This window comes from Vulpes vulpes, chromosome 16, assembly GCF_048418805.1.
Source record: "Vulpes vulpes isolate BD-2025 chromosome 16, VulVul3, whole genome shotgun sequence".
NCBI lineage: Eukaryota > Metazoa > Chordata > Mammalia > Carnivora > Canidae > Vulpes > Vulpes vulpes.
Window position 1 is genome coordinate 75,054,630 of NC_132795.1, and position 17,378 is coordinate 75,072,007.

The 17,378-nt window shown below is 39.3% G+C and overlaps 1 protein-coding gene across 5 annotated transcripts in view; it reads left to right on the forward strand.

Annotated features, from left to right (window-relative positions):
• Positions 1 to 588: 588 nt before the first annotated feature.
• Positions 589 to 17,378, forward strand: part of PPM1B (protein phosphatase, Mg2+/Mn2+ dependent 1B) — a 92,263-nt gene continuing 75,473 nt past the window's right edge. The window contains exon 1 of one of the 5 annotated variants that reach the window (XM_025992564.2): positions 589 to 1,017. The gene's annotated coding sequence lies outside the window, so the exon portion shown is untranslated. The remainder of the gene's footprint in view (positions 1,018 to 17,378) is intronic. The other 4 variants (XM_025992563.2, XM_072742316.1, XM_072742315.1 and 1 more) reach the window with 4 other exon arrangements.

Here is a 17,378-nt window from a genome sequence, read left to right on the forward strand (position 1 = left end):
TTTCTGGATTTGACCGTTTTCGAGGACTGGCCAATCGCTTTTCGGATACTTCCCCGCCTTTTGCGCGTTCATTTAAAAAAAGCCAGTGTGACGGACTTGGAAATTGGTTCCGTGACGGACACGCACTGGAAGCCAATGGTCGAGGGTTCAAGTCGCCCTTTGGGCCAATAAGAAAAGGGAACCGCTAGGGCTCGGCCTTTGCGAGGCGGAGTGCAGGTGGGCGTTATTTGATTGATGGCCACCTCTACTTATGGCTGGCAGCGTGGGTTAGTCCCTGACGCCCAGGGGCGGGGCTGGGTAAAGTAAATGGTAATGAAGGGTTGGGTCTCGCTCAGTGGGCGGTGTTTGATGGATGGTTGACCTTGCCAATTGAAGGTGGTCACTGAGGCCCAATAGGAAATCAGGAACCGGGAGGCGGGGCATTGTGGGCGGGGAAGACCAAGTACGGCGGTAGAGAGCCGCCGAAGTGGGAGGGAGGGTGATGATTGACGGGCCGCGTGGCCAACCAGGTGCGACACGAGGGCTGCACCGTCCCGATGGGCGGGAGCTGGGGGCGGGGCCCGCCGAGGGGCGGGGAGGACAGGGTGCGGGGAGGGGGTTGCAGAAGGAGCGGAGCGGCTGCTGCTCAATGGCGGAAAAGCCGCCGGTGCTCTGACCGCCTGGTCCCCCTAGCAGTTGCGGGGGAGTTTCCTGCCGGCGCGGCTGGAGTCTCTGTTTCTCAGGGTTCGGTGGCTGGAAGATGCTCCAGAGAGACGAGGCTGCGGCGGAGGAGGTGGCGGCGGCCGAATCGGCAACGGCGCTAGGGTGGAGAGAAGGCGGCAGCGGCGGCGGCGGCGGCGTGCGGGGCCCGACGGTGTAAACAGCCCCGGAGGCGGCGGAGGCGGCGGAGGCGGCGGCCGAGAGCCCGACGGGGCAGCGGCGGCTGAGGCAGGGTCGCGCCTCGGTCGGAGGCCCGGGCGGAGTGCAGCAGGGGGTCTCTGCGGACGCCCTCGACCTCGCTTCCCTCCCTCGCCCCAGGTAAGGCCGCCCAGCGCCCCGCCGCAGGGGAAACGGCTCGCGGGCAGCGCCGAGGCCCCGGACGGTTTTCGGGGCGCCGCCGGCTGCGGGCGTGGGCCCTGCCTGCCTGGTCCTGGCCTCCTGGCTCGGGCGCCGGGGAGCCTGGGCGAGCAGGACGCCGGGCCTGGCTCCGGGCTAGGCCCCTTCCCCAGCCGCCGCCTCCGCGCTCGGCCGAGGCCGGGAGAGGCTCGGGGCAGGGAATTTTACTTTGCTCCAGCGCCTGCGAGTAAGCTGCCGTGCCCGGCCCTCCGAGTCGGCGAGCATCTCCTTCACGCCGCCACGCTGGGGCTACCCCAGGCCTTAACCCCTCCCTTCCTGGATCGCGCCTGTCGGGAGACCCTACCTTTCCCGGCTGTTTCCTCCGAGCTTCTGCCCCACTCTGCGCTCCACTTCACTTCCTTGTTAAATCTTCTTTCTCGCTCCTCTGGCTGTGCGTCTCACCACCCCCTTCCATCTAAGTGGCTTTAAATCGCCCCTTTTCTTCTCAGCCGACTCCGGGCTTCCCTTCCCTTCCCATCCCTTTCCTTCGCTTCCCTTCCCTTTCCTTCGCTTCCTTTCCCTTCCCTTCCCTTTGCCTCCCTTCCCTTCCCTTTGCCTCCCTTCCCTTCCCTTCCCTTCCCTTCCCTTCCCTTTGCCTCCCTTCCCTTCCCTTCCCTTCCCTTCCCTTCCCTTCCCTTCCCTTCCCTTCGCCTCCCTTCCCTTCCCCTTCCCCTTCCCTTCCCCTTCCCTTCCCCTTCCCCTTCCCTTCCCTTCCCCTTCCCTTCCCCTTCCCCTTCCCTTCCCTTCTCTTTCCTTCCCAAGCGACCCTTTTCGCATGTCATTCTTTTTAACAGGGAAGTCTCTAAATGAAACTTCTACAGCCGGTACCCCATATCTTCCAGAGACCCTTTAAGAGTAGACTAATCAGCTTTATAGTGACAGTTCAGTTTTTTATTTATTTTATTTTTAATTTAACTGGGCCTAATATCCTTTAAAAAACAACCACCACCACCAAAGGTTGTATTTTTAAACGTTAAATGTGAAAGTAACACCGAGGTAATTTTAAAAACGAAAAATTCAGTGAACGTCGAGAATAGGTATTTCATTTTTTTCTTAAGTTGCCTGACCTCTAATGTGGAGTTTAGCAGATCCAGAACCTTTGCCCGTCTTACTTGGCAAAACTGCTTCTTAAGCGTTTGGAAGAGTCGGCCCAGATTCATCAGTATTCAAGTCGGCTTAAAAAGGACGTGAAAACTTTAAGAAGAAGACATTATATGAACGACTAACTAGGAAGCGGTTTTCGAGAAGTCATAGTTAAAGACCTTTTAAAATAGGCTCCACATGTTTAATGTATCAAAATAAAGTTGGCAGGAGTCTTGTAAAAGGATTATTTAGGAATTTGAGTAGTCTTAGTGATATGTAGCTATTTTGGGAAAAACATTCTTTTTCTGTTAACAAACGTTTACAACTGTGATGTGAGAATTACTGAGGTTTACTGTGGGATTAACACAGGAACTCATTTTATTTGAGCTACTGCACGGATGTAGAAGTGGTAGATTGTTCAGGGCAGATAGTGTAAGTCCGTATGTTCTAGGAGGTGCAGAAACATGCCATCCAGGCTGAATGTTAATGGACATTATTTCATTTACTTTCTCTGTTGTGCAATAGCAAAGTTCCTATTGTTGGCCTACTTTTAAATAGAGCATTTCTAAAGAGGGACAAGTTATTGTAATTATTATAATAGTCTTTTCCAAGTGTACAGGCTTTTTAAAAGTATGGTTGAAGTTATACTATTAAAATGGTAATTTTTTGAAGAAATATTTTTGTAGGCCTCCTGAAAGAGCACTGTGTTGTTGAACTTTTAAAATTTAGTATTTAGAACAGGTTTTTGTTTTTGTTTTTTTAAGTCAACTTTTTTTTTTTTTAAGGGATAATCCTGTTTTAATTTTTTTTTTCTCTCAATGTCTTATTTTTTTCTTTTAATGGTGCTTGTTTTTTCCCCTTTCATTTAGTTTTGCTCTCATAAAAGTCTTATCACAGTTTCTGCAGTGGCTTTTTATATTGCTTTATCAGCGTGGAATAGTATTTTTATGTAATCTTTCATACCCATTTACTAAGTTTTTCTCAGTTTTTGTACATCATCCTTTGAATTTGTTCATGGTCTAGTTGTTCTCTTAGAAGTGACCAGGAGAGCTTTCAATACCTGTTTTCTCATACCAGGTTTCTGCTTTCTGTAAAGACTCCAGCAATAGGTGAAAGCTTTAAAGTTTGTCTGATAGTCATGGCAATAAATATTATTTTATGTTAGTAATTAACATATTATAATTACCAACTCCCTTAAGATTACATCATCTGAAGGAATGGTATGTGCTTCTAAGAATATCTCATTTACAAATTGTAAAGGTCAGAAAAAGTGGTTCTTGTTGAAAATTTATTTTCCTATAGTGTACATTTTTTATGAAGACTTTTGAATTAAAATTTGGTGCTGATAGACTCTTGGAAGAGTAGAATTTGCCATAATGTAGCTCAGTGTTTGTGGAGATTCATTACAATGGTTTTACCATTGCCTCAGTTTTTAAACATGCCCTTGTCAATGGGTTGGTAAACATTTCTTTTATTGCACATGATACTGACAGTGAATGTCCCCCTCCTTTTATTGTTAGTTACACATATTAACCACATTGTATGAAAACTTGCATGTTGCTTGTAACTTAAAAAAAATTTTTTTTTAAGATTTTATTTATTTATTCATGAGACAGAAAGAGAGAGAGGCAGAGATACAGGCAGAGGGAGATGCAGGCTCCATGCGGGGAGCCCAACGTGGGGCTCGATCCCCGGTCTCCAGGATCACGCCCTGGGCCGAAGGCAGGCACTCAACTGCTGAGCCACCCAGGGTCCCTACTTGTAACTATTTTAAAGTATTATTATGACATTGCCTAGGATAGAAAGAAGTGAAATAGTATAATTCTAACTCCATAGTGGTCTCTCATAAAATGCTCATTCTGTAGTGGTCTTTCATAAGGTAAAGTGAATAAAATTATTAAAATACAACGTGGTATTTTACTTTTTCTGTGAAATATACCTTTCACAGTTCACTGATGTTAAGCAAAATTAGTTGGGAAACAACTGACAGTGTCAGTGTTAGAATAGTTAAAAAAAATTCCAGAATTTGAATAGTAAAATTTATTCAAGTAATACTTAGCATAAAATATGAAATTATGGTTAGCGGTAAGCGAATTTGGGGGAATATGGTTATTTCTGGATAGCCATTATTTTGCTCTTTTCCTCCATATTGTACTTGATTCTTTTGTTTTCTTAGTGAACTAATTTCAGAATCTGAGTTGGAACTAAATAATGTGTTAGGAGTTTTAAAGTTTTACTGTAGAATATATTTTATATATCACATCAGTAGAATTGTGGATTTAGGGGATTGATCATTTGGGGATATGAGGTAAAATTCTCAGATACTAGGTACACTCTGGAAATGTAGTCTGTCTTCTTTCCATCCCACTATCCATGCTCAAACTAAACAGTGAAGGGAAATGGGGTAGATTTGGGGAATTTTGGTTTTTGTAGTTTTTGCTTGACTGTCATAAAATTCATGAAAGGATGGGGCCTATCATCATCTTCTAGCATCTGATTTAACATGTAGAGGTGAAAAGGTTCTTCATAATCTTTGTTTTATTCTTGTTTTTGTTGATAATACTTGTTATACTAAAACATTGATTTAAAATCAGTTGATCGGGGATCCCTGGGTGGCGCAGCGGTTTGGCGCCTGCCTTTGGCCCAGGGCGCGATCCTGGAGACCCGGGATCGAATCCCACATCAGGCTCCCGGTGCATGGAGCCTGCTTCTCCCTCTGCCTGTGTCTCTGCCTCTCTCTCTCTCTCTGTGACTATCATAAATAAATAAAGATTAAAAAAAATAATAATAAATAAAATAAAATCAGTTGATCTTCTAGAGTGATTTAAGTATGCTAATATATCTGATTTGCCATTTTGGAATCTTTTTTAAAATGAAACATTTCTAATGTGGTTTAACCTTTGCATAGACTGGACTTGAGTTACACTTCTCGATGTTTAAGCTATATCCTCTCCGGCCCCACAAAAAACCCCACCATTTAGACTAACTTGAGTGATTTGATCAGGTAGATGAATCAATATTAATTGACAAAAATAAGTCTTTACTAAATTCTTGATAGAATGAAGTTTTCAAAAACGTAGTCTATATATTGTAGTTTAATATCTCAGATTTCATAAAGATCATGAGATTTTTTTATAGCATCATCTAGTAACCTAGGAAACAAATACCCTAAGGTAACTCATTATTTTTTTTTAATTTTCATTCAAATTTCACGGTGTGTTATTTCTCCCTTTCAATTTAATGTTAATAACAGATGTAAACATTTTGCTCTGAATTAAGTCATGACACGCAGGAGTTCTCAAGTAAATATTTTTCTTTTTTAACTACAGCTAACTTGTGACCATATCTACAATATCTTTATTGTTTCTTGGCATGACATATACCTTTTATAATGATACCCTTTCTAATAACTTATTTAAGTTCAAGAACTCAATAGTGTAACAGTCAATTGTGGTATTTTAACTTGTTCATATATTAGAACAAATTTACCATGGTTTATGACAGTTAAAGCACAGCTCACCAATTTAAAGCTTTTTTTCATTTACTAAATAGAAGACTATTAAGTAGATGGTTTGATATTGAGAGAGAGAGATGAACATTGGAAGACTTCCTATTGGAAGACTTCTATTGAATATTAAGGAACTTGTCTCACTGGAGAGATGGGACCAGTTATTGGTGGTGGTGTAGACAGGATAAGCCCTGTGTCTAGTATTGCTGGGCTTTTTGTCTACATAGAATGCCCCCCGCCCCCCCCCCCCACTTCAAAATGTGTTGTGTATGATAAGTGCATTTTTATGATAGAAACTTGAAAAATCTGAAAAATCTTTTCCTTCGTGGGAAACTATTTTTTAAATGTGGTTATTACTAGGTATGGTCAAATGTGTAATATATGAAAAAACTAAATTGAGTAGATTCTGTTGGATAGATAATACAAACCCAAGAAGCAGGCTTGATAAAGGATATATAGAGTGATTTTTGACGTTCTGAAGGATTTCAAAACACTTTAAAGTTGAGAGTAATATCACTGGTTCTTAAGTCTAATAGCATTTTATTTTCTTGTTGTAGGAATGTAAAAGCGCACTCTTAACACTGAAAAAGGGCAGTTAATAGATGTTCTTACAAGTAGAATCTAGGAGTGTCCATATTGCTCACCGGTACTTAACCTATCCTGGGAAAGAATGTTTCTTTTCCCCTCTTCTCATTAAAGCATTCAACTCTGAGTTAATGAACTGGTGTTACCTATTAAATACAGGTGGCCCTCCTTCTGAGTCCTTTGCAGAAAGGAAATAATGAACTCAAAGCAACTCTAAATGATAGAATGTGTGGGAGATCAAGTTCAGATATAGGCGGCTTCCTTTTACTTTTACTTACTGTAGGTTACCATCCCACTGAGAAGTAAAGAATTTTATGTAGTTAATAATATTCAGTCTGTAGCCACCCCTTTCCCAGCCATTATTCTGGCATTCTCTGAGTGCCTTATAATATGCAAGGCACCATCCTCTGGCTGGAGACTGAATAAAAACAGACAAAAATCCCTGCCCTCCTAGATTTTACATTCTGATAGCAAACACACTTCCTTAATTTACATTACAACTGTACTCCCTTTGTGGATGACTGAAATTAGGAGTGGAAAATTTGGGATGTGTATGGTGTTTTCCATATTACTCTTAGAAGTTGTGATTAGAGCTTTCGTGGTGTTTTTGTTTGTTTGTTTGTTTTTTTTTTTTTAAGTAAGCTCTACAAGCAAGGTGGGGCTTGAATTCACCACCCTGAGATAAGCAGTTATGTGCTCCACTGACTGAGTCAGTCAGGAGCCCCTAGAGCTTTATTTATTTATTTGTTTGTAATTAGGCTCTCCACACCCAGTGCAGGGCTCTCAGGACCCTGACTTCAAGAGTCAGACACTTAACTACTGAATCACCCAGGTGCACAGAGCTTTTACCATTTTTAACAAAATAGTAGGGAAGGAAAAAGAGGGACGAAGAGTTTTTCTGTAACTAGACAAAAACTGATACATGGAAAGAGGAAGTAGGAAGGGGGAAATATTGTTGTACCTAAGATTAAAAGGTGAGCCAAATATAGAAAAGAGATCCCTATATTTAGACATGAGGGAAGCTGAGGCCTTCAGGTGTTATCATTTACTGCCCAAACTTGGATAAATTGAGTTCCTATAGAGGAAAATGGAAGAAGGTAGGATAATGGGAGTAGGGTAAACAGGACTTTTTAACAGGACTGGTTTAAGTAACGTGGGATGCACCTATAAAATATATGTTGTCGTTAGTGTTTAGAAAAAACTCTGTTGCTGTTTGTCCTCTTTTGTGAGTACAGCTAAAGGTTGGTGATTGGCCATTAGTGTCTGGAAATACTGTTGCTGATTTGTGACTGCTACTTGTGTTTTCTGGTTATTTGACAGTTCTGTTGAAGAGAGCTGATGGAGCCAATCTGTCTCTTCGTTTACTGTGCTAAAATTGGTCTATATATTTGTTACAGCTTCCCTTACTTCTAAACTGTGGTGTAGAACTTGAAGTTGTGCCTTTGTTTTTCCTGCATTATAAATTTCTGCATGAGGATGTCTTACTGCATGATATGAAGCAGGTGCTTATTTTTCTACTTTCTGTTATGTACCTTTTCTAGTGATGATCCAGTTTGGTAAAAATGTCTCTTCCTGAGTTTGCACAAACATTGCACACTTCAGATAAGCATGAGAGATCTTTGATCTTTGTTTTTATCTTAATACATAATAGTCTTTTGCTTTCATTTGTGAGGCATTGAGTCAGACTCTCGTGATCTTGCTTGCTACAGTGAATTGAGATTTTTTTTTTATTTTAAAGCAAATCAACTTGTGTTTATTTCAGTGCCTCAACATAAAAATGAACACTGGTTCCATTCATGACCTGAGAGACTTCATTTATAGCACCCAAATTCAGCCTTCAAATTACTAGTTTCACTTTTAATATATTTTTGTGACTGTATTTATCACTTGTATCAAAGTGCTGATGTACGGAAGAATTTGAACTTTTTAAAAAAGATTTTATTTTAGAGAGTGTGAGTGGGGGAGGGGTAGAGAGAGGAGGAGGGAAAGAATCTCAAGCAGACTCCTTGCAGAACCCGAGCGTATCATGGGGCTCGATCCCACGACCCTAAGATCATGACCTGAGCCAAAACCAGGAGTCCTATGCTCCAGTGACTGAGCCACCCAGGTGCCCCAGAATTTGAATTTTTTTAATATATTAAATTAAGTGCTGTAATTCAGACCAGGTTCACTAAGCTGTTCAACATTTTAGATTAAAAAACAAAGCCTTTCCTAATATCTTAAATTACTTCTTGTAACTGGTTTCATTTATATAGTACAGAATTTTATTAAAGCTTTTGTGGTTGAAGTCCTAAATGTAAGGGAACGGAGTTTAATATCTTGTATCCCTCTGTTCTGGAGTGTTTTGAAGCAAAAAGTTTTACCTTAGTATATCATTAGTTTTCAGTTATACTTTTCCTTTGTTTTTGTTTTATTCAGTCTAACTCTAGTTTGTAAGGGAAGTAGAAGTTTGGAAGGATTAGTGATAATTTAGATAGCATTGTTGCTTTTAGTCTACATCATGAGTCTCTTTCTCAGTGACAGGTTTATTTTTTAGATCAGGTTATTTACTCTTGTGCTTTTGGTTTATCTTGCTTTTTCCGCCTCTGTCTGATTTCTTGATTTTTATTTAAGTACAGGGTGGCCACCATATCTAGAAGCGCAGATGCATACAGTAAGTGGTTTATTGATGTTCCAGTACAGAATGTTAAAATAATACCTCTGTTTTTGAACTTTCTGATCACCTGCAGACTAGAGTTCATGTAGGTGGGTCTTTCGTTTTTGTTCAGGCATAGATTGTGTGGGTAAATTATGGAGTCAAATATAAAGTATATTTTGAATAGAAAGGAGAGGAGATGCATCATTAATTTTAGAGAGCTAGCTGGAATAACTATGTTTTTAGGAGGACTGAAAACAATCTAACAAAGGTAAGTATGATATTTAATTGATTGTCAGATATTTTTGCTAGCAAAGTTTGGGAGATGGTATATAGCAGTAGTTTCAGGGGTATACCAGCTGATAAATGGTCAGAAGAATTGGCCAAATGGACATGACATTAGGAGAATATGGTTTTAAGACTTTATTATTTCAGAGTAATGCTTTGATAATAATAAAATCCTTCTTAGTCACATGTGAATGAAAACCATTCTATGCCTATAGACCTAGGTGAGAATTACTTGTTCAGAAACATGCATGAGGGAGGCTTCTTGTCAACACTTAGATATATATTTCTGAATTTTTGCTACTTTATGCATTTAGGTAATAGTGTAGGATGCTTAGCACCACTTACTTGTGTATGTTTGTTAAGTATATATTAAATGTAAGAAGGCTGTATACTTGGAGTGGGTTATGTTTCTGGAAAAAGCTTCAAAAGGAGGAGGATGATTGGGAGTGTTGACACTAAAGTTAGACTACTTGGATTTGAATTCATTGTTCCATCATTCCACAGATGGGTAACTTAAAGCAAGTTATCTAATGTCTCTAAATCTCAGTTTTCTCATTTGTAAAGTGAATGATAATATGTAAATTTTTAAAAACTTAATTTTTTAATTTTTTTAAAAAGATTTTTAAGTTATCTGTACACCCAACCTGGGGCTTCAGTTCATGCCCCCAGGATCTAGAGTCACTTGTTTTACTGACTGAGCCAGTCCAGTGCCCAGAAACAGTATTTTTAATGGGAGGAGACTAGGGAGAAGGAGGAGGGGAGAGAGGTTTACATTTCTTCTCTTGAACTAGACGCTTGGGGCACCTGGTGGCTCAGCGGTTGAGTGTCTGCCTTTGGCTCAGTTCATGATCCTGGAGTCCTTCATGGGTCTCCCTGGTCAGTGGGAAGCCAGCTTCTCTCTCTCCCACTCCCCCTGCTTGTGCTCTCTATCTCTGTCAAATAAATAATATCTTTTAAAAAAATTCAGATCACTGAACTTGAGAAGAATTTATTTTGGGTCAAATTTGATATACCTTGAGAACTTTGGGGGAGACTTAAAACTAGTATTTTGAGGAGAGTGATGAATAAAATTTAATAAGCTAACAAATAATCTTGTAATGCATTTTGCCTTTTTATGAAAAATTCTTTTGTAGAAGCATGTTGACATAATGCTATATTTATGAAAAATTTTTTAGTGTGTGAAAAATTTTAATCCTACAGAACATTGTAACAGTTTATGGAGTACCTACATACCCACTACTGAAATTCAACAGTGTATTTTTACCATATTTGCTTTATATAATCTTTGCTGAACCTTTTTTTTTTTTTTTTAAGATTTTATTTATTTATTCGAGAAACAGAGAGAGGCAGAGACACAGGCAGAGGGAGAAGCAGGCTCCATGCAGGAAGCCAGAAGCAGGACTCGATCCTGGGTCTCCAGGATCACACCTTGGCCGAAGGTGGCGCTAAACCGCTGAGCCACCCGGGCTGCCCTTTGCTGAACCATTTAAAAATATAGACATTGTGTTACTTCACTTATAAATTATTAAATATGAATCTCCCCCTAAAATGACATTTTCTTCCTATCTACAATACTGTCATCATACATACACTATTATCTAATGCCTGGAGTCCTCTAATCCCCAATCCATATGCAGATTTCCCCATTTGGGTAAAAAATGACTTAACATAACTTTTCCCTTCCACACTAAGTTCCACTGAAGATCATGCACTATTGTACTGCATTTGCTGTTGTGTCTCAGTTCTCTTTTAAATTGAAACAGCTACTTAAAAAGTGACCCTCTTTTTGAAGAGGTGTATTATCTTGTAAAATGTCCTGTATTCAAAATTTGTCTGATTTTTTTTTTTTGAGGTGTTTTTAAAAAACTTATTTCTTCTCTGTAAGTTGTTAAATTAGGATTAAAGACTGAGTTAAGTTCAGGTTAAGTATTTTGGTCAGGATGCAATAGTTGATGCTATTTCATATTATATCACACCAGGATGCACAAAATGCCCGATTGTCACAAGATTTAGTGGGTCTAAATTTGGTCACGGGTGAAGTTGGTGATTGTTAGGTGTCCCCATGGACAAGGAATATTTTCTCCTTTGTGACTGTCAGGTAAATTGTGGCATATTTTGTTACCATGCAAATCTATTTCTCCTTCAGAATTTTACTTAATAGATTTAGTGGTTTGTTTTTTCTTTATTTGTTTTAAGATTTGATTTTTTTTTTAAAGATTTTATTTATTTATTCATGAGAGACAGGAGAGGCAGAGATACAGGCAGAGACAGAGAGAGGCAGAGACATAGGACATCACTCTTGTGACCGAAGGCAGACACTCAACCACTGAACCACCCAGGAGTCTCTAAGATTTTATTTTTTAAGTAATTTCTCCACCCAGTGTGGGGCTTGAACCCACAGCCCTAAGATCAAAAGTAAGATGCTCTACCAACTGAGCTATCCGGGCACCTCATGATTTCTTTTTTTGAAGATGGATATAGACAGGGGTCACCCATCTATGGCTCATTGGCCAAATTTTGTCTCCTGCCTGTTCTTGTAAATAAATCTTTATTGGAACAGCTATGCTCATTTGTTTCATATTGTCTATGGCTGCTTTCCCACTGCTATGGCAAGTTGAGTAGTTGTAACAGAAACCATATGGCCCTGCAGAGCCCCAAACATTTACAGTTCCTTAAAGAAAAGTTTTGCTGAGCCCTGATTTTATATATATATATATATATATATAGTCCCATTTTATATATTATATATATATATATATATAGTCCCATTTTTCTCATTGTAGTGCTAGTAGAGGTATAAAATTGGTGTTTATATATTTGGTGTTCACATAATTGGTGTTTATATGTAGCTTCTGCAACCTGATGTTCAAGGTCTGACTGCTTTTAATGTGGTGAAAATTGTGAAGCTTTTCTTTATATCTCCAAAACCATAAAGTATGGTTCTGTACATGGTCCATAAAATCATATGTTAAAAAAACAGATATCCTTCAGATGTAAAAAAAAAAAAAAAAGGTTATAGAGAATAAGGAACACCAAACTACCCACTATCCAGTTTAGTTTAGGATAGAGGACATTTCCAGCATACTTGCAATCCTGTTACCTTCACAGATTACATCCTTTCTTTCCCACCATCCTGAATCTTGTGCCTGCCCTCACATAGATGATCTCTGTGTATGTGTCTAAATAGCATATCTCTTTTAAGAGATTTTATAGTTTTTATGTGGAATACTTTTTCATCCAATTCGCTTTTTTCACTTAACATTTTTGCGAAGTTCTTCCTTGTTGCCCTATTCCCCTCTTTCTAATAGTATTGCATATGTATTGTATTCCATTGTATGATTATAACGCATTTAATCTAGTCTCTCTGAATGAATATTTGGATTATTTTTTTATTGTAAACAATGGCGCTAAAATGCAACTGACCTGTCTTTCAGTTGTGAAAGAGTTTTTCTAGAGCACATACTTAGGGGTATAATTGCTGAATTGGAGGCTTTTCTCATTGTACAACCTACCAAGGTGTTTCCAAAATGCTCTCCAAAGTGGGTATAGCAATTTATGCTCCCACCAGTGGTATACAAAAGTTTATGTTGCTCTTTATCCATATCAGTACTGTCCTATATAAATATAACATTGGTCATACATGTAACTTAAAATTTTCTAGTAGCCGCTTTAACAAAAAGGAGTAGGTGAAGGTAATTTTAATAAAATACTTTATCTAGTTTATTAAAGATACCATTTCAGTATGTAGACAATAAAAATTAATGAGTTTTTTGCATTTTTTTCTTATTAAATCTTTGAAATAGGGTATGTATTTTATATTTAACAGCGTGTCTCAGTTTGGATTGGCCACGTTTCAGATTCTTACTAGCCACATATGGCTACTATCTATTATATCAGACAGCACAGCTCTATGTCCTTGTCTACATTCGGTATTGAGAATTTTTTTTTCTTCACTCTAATGAGAGAAGCACTGTTTCACTGTGACTTTAATTTTGCATTTTCCCTATTAGGAAATTTGCATTTTCCTATTACTAATGAGGGTGAACATTATCATATGTTTACTGGTCATTTGAATTTCTCTTTGTGTGTATTTGCTGTTATAATTTGGTCTTACTGTTTTCCTGTTTTGTTTTGTTTTGTTTTTAAGATTTTATTTTTAAGTAATCTCTACCCTCTATGTGAGACTGGAGTTTACAAGCCCCAGATTGAATTGCAAGCTCCACTGACTGACCCAGCCAGGTGCCTCATTTTTATTTATTTGTTTTCCTTAATGACAAAATCTTAGCCATTAGAATGCAGATTTTGCATAAATGCAGATTATCTTAGCCACTAGAATGCTGGTGTTTCTGTTTTGTTTTTAAGAGTTTTTAGGGGGATCCCTGGGTGGCGCAGCGGTTTGGCACCTGCCTTTGGCCCAGGGCGCGATCCTGGAGACCCGGGATCGAATCCCACGTCGGGCTCCCGGTGCCTGGAGCCTGCTTCTCCCTCTGCCTGTGTCTCTGCCTCTCTCTCTCTCTCTCTCTCTGTGTGACTATCATAAATAATAAATAAAAAATAAAAAAAAAAAGAGTTTTTAGGGATTAATTAGATGGTGTGTCTATAAAATGACTCAGACTTTTTTTTTTTTTAAGATTTTATTTATTCATGAGAGACATAGAGAGAGAGAGACAGACAGAGAGAGAGAGGCAGAAACACACACAGGTAGAGGGAGAAGCAGGCTCCATGCAGGGAGCCCGATGTGGGACTCGATCCTGGGTCTCCAGGATCAGGCCCTGGGCTGAAGGTGGCGCTAAACCGCTGAGCCACCCAAGCTGCCCCTGACTCAGACATTTTAAGGGCACCTGATTGGCTCAGTTGGTGGAACATGTGACTCTTCTTGATCTCAGGGTTGTGAGTTGGAGCCCCATGTCAGGTATGGAGATAACTTAAAAAAAGTCTTTAAAAAAACAAAAAGCCCAAAATTTTTAAGATTTTATTTATGTATTCATGAGAGACACACAGAGAGAGGCAGAGACACAGGCAGAGGGAGAAGCATGCTTCCTGCAAGGAGCCCAATACGGGACTCCATTCCAGAACGCCGGGATCATGCCCTGAGTCGAAGACAGACTCAACTGAGCTGCCCAGGAGGCCCAAGCCCACCTCATTTTTAACCTACACGTAGTTTGTTTTTTTTCTAAAGGTAGTTTTAAAATAACTCCAATAATAATTTGTATTGAAGTAAATGCTTGGAAGTACTTGAATGTTAATGTGGGGGATGGAGGAAAAGGTGATTGCTCTATACTTAAGGTTAACAATCCTTTGTGTATATTTCTTTTCCTCTATACATTCCTACTTTTGCTCAGTTCAGTCTTGTTCCTTTCCTTAATTCTTTTTTTTTTTTTTAAACTCTTAAGCCCAAAGACCTCCTAGGAAGAGCTAAGCTGAATAGATTCTGGTCTAGAACCAAAGATGTCCTCAAACAGGGCTTACAGGGGTAGACTGAGGTGGGAATTAGTGGTGCTTAATGTAGAACATTTGGAAACAGACCAAGTGATAAATTCGTTAGTGTGCCTTCTGTCTGCAGTAAATGGGTGTGATTGACTCTGTGTTTTAAATGTGAAACACCAGGGCACCTGGGTGGCTCAGTGGTTTTGAGTGTCTGCCTTTGGCTCAGGTCATGATCCTGGGGTCCTGGGATTGAGTCCGCATCGGGCTCCCCACAGGGAGCCTGCTTCTCCCTCTGCCTATATCTCTGCTTCTCTCTCTGTGTGTCTCTCATGAATAAATAAATAAAATCTTTAAAAAAATGTGAAATACCAAAAGTAGAATTGATGGAAAATCACCACTGAAATGGCCCCGTTGTCAGACAGAGTTTACACAGGCTTTGGAGATAGTGACAGAAATACAGCTCACGTCTAAGATGGACAGATTCCTGAGGAAGCAGTACATGAGTGTGTGGAGGTTCTGGTGTGTTGTGGTGGCAGTGATAAGAGATTTCCTAATGGTGTGGCCAAGTATATCAGTAGAAGTAACATGCAAAGTACAAACCTAAGCTCCCATATATGAGCAAAGTCCTTGAGGAGAAACTTACGTCACCATGGTGGAATTGGCCATGCTTAGAAATGTTGGTTGATTTGGAAAGTAAAAGCAATAAAAGCTAGGAATCACAAAAATAATTAATAAAATTAAACATTTAAAAAAATTGTTGGAAATAAGAACTGCTTGTACTTAATATGTTACACTAGATGACAGGTTAATCAGTGTTCCAATAGAACATTGAGTCTCTGCAATTTAATATTTTTGTGAACTTTGTAATGGTTGACTAGGCTATCCTTTCCTAAAGAAGTATCTTTTAATGTGTATTTTACTTAGTAGGTGCTAGGTGTCAGAGTCACTAGTTAGGAAGGATAAGGAAGGCAAAAATGTCAAGGAATATGGATGGGTCTATATATAGGAATGCTGAGAGGCTGATGGCGACAAAGAGGAGGTAGTATTTCTTAGACGCCTTGAATGATTTGGGCGCCTTGAATGATTTTCAGTTCACTAAAAGAAGGTAGGACAAGTTGATTAAGGTGTGAATAATGTACTTGGCCTATGTAAGGCCTAGGCAGGACAGGTTATAGAGGAGGGTTCCAGACTAGATATTTTGTACTCAGTGTCACTTGGGGAATGGATGGCTACTACATCTTTTTAGGATGCTTAAGGTATGTTTTAGGGAAATGAAACTGGTATTAAATCTGCAGGGTGGATTGAAGTCAGCAAGACCAACTAGGAGGCAGTTAGGTAATCCAGACAACAGGTAGTGATGCTCAGGATTAGCATGGAGGATAAAAGAGATGCTTAAAAGGGAGATTTGGTGGAACATAGTGATTTGGTTTGTAGTGATTGGATTTATATAAATGATTTATGGTTTCTAGCCTTAGTTACTAGAAGAAGGATTAGGGATAGAAAGATTAATAGATAGTGACTACAAATAGATTGGAATATGAAGGTGGTTTGGGTGCAGAGGTGAAGATTTTGGGTATGTTTCGCTTGAAGAGATATTGAGAACAGCCAAGCTTAATGATTAAAAATCTGAGAAGTCAGTATAGAAGTGACAGCTAGAAGAGGGAGGCACTGTCATGACTGGCTTAGTTGGTAGGACATGTGACTCCTGATCTTGGGGATGTAAGTTCGAGCCCCATGTTGAGTGTAGAGATTACTTAAATATTTTTTTAAAAGTGATATCTGAAGCAATGAGATTGGATCAAAGGGCAGATACTGTTTTGGGTTGAAGGCTAATTACTGTTTTGGGGAACCAGCTTCCCTCCTGAATGGAAGGCCGAAGGAGGCCGAAGGAAAAAGAATGGGCATGAATGATTGTTAGTTTTGTGTTTGGAAAGTCAGCAGAAGTGGAAAGAGTTTCAGGAACATTAATCTGTAGTGTGAAGTGTAACAAAGTACCTTATCTTGACAGGCCTCCTTTTTAGAGCCAGACTAAAGAATAAGGAGCTGATTCTACCAAAAAGACATCAGTGTTTCAGTTGTTCTGGTGATTTTTGTTATGAAATAGTTATGTATTATATCATAAAAAACATTCCCTATATGAAATATTCTAGATATGTTGGTCATACAATATTATGAAGTTGCTTCCGGGAAAAGTAAATTCACTTTTGTGGGTGTTAGGACTACGATGATGCATTAGAGCTATGTTCTGTATCACTTCACTAACTACTTATAAACATGGCACTAAAGATATTCAAACCTATCAATAAAATTGACTCTGAAAGCCTCCTGAAACTTTATGCTGTCTGATTCTTTTTTTTCTTAAGTTGCTTTTTGTAATCTGGAACCATTTATTAGTGAGGGAGATGAGGACAGAGAACAACTAGAAGTAAATCCTGTAGCTCTGCAGTTTTATTGTCATTGCCAATTGAAAAACTGTTGGGATTAGGAAGAGTGTTTATTTGAGTTCTTGGCTGCTTTGCTGAAGTTAAAAAGGTGCTGTCAATATGTTTGAAATCAATCTTGTAGTAAAACAATCAAGCAGAAGATCATGACAAAGTTCAAGGTACATTTAGCTCTTATTTCATCATCCACATAGTCAAATAAAGATAGGACATGAATTCCCTCTGATTTCAGCAACAGTAGCTAAAAAATTTAATATTATAATAATAATTTAATATTAATTTAATATTATGGTCAAGAGGAAATAATTCTTTTACC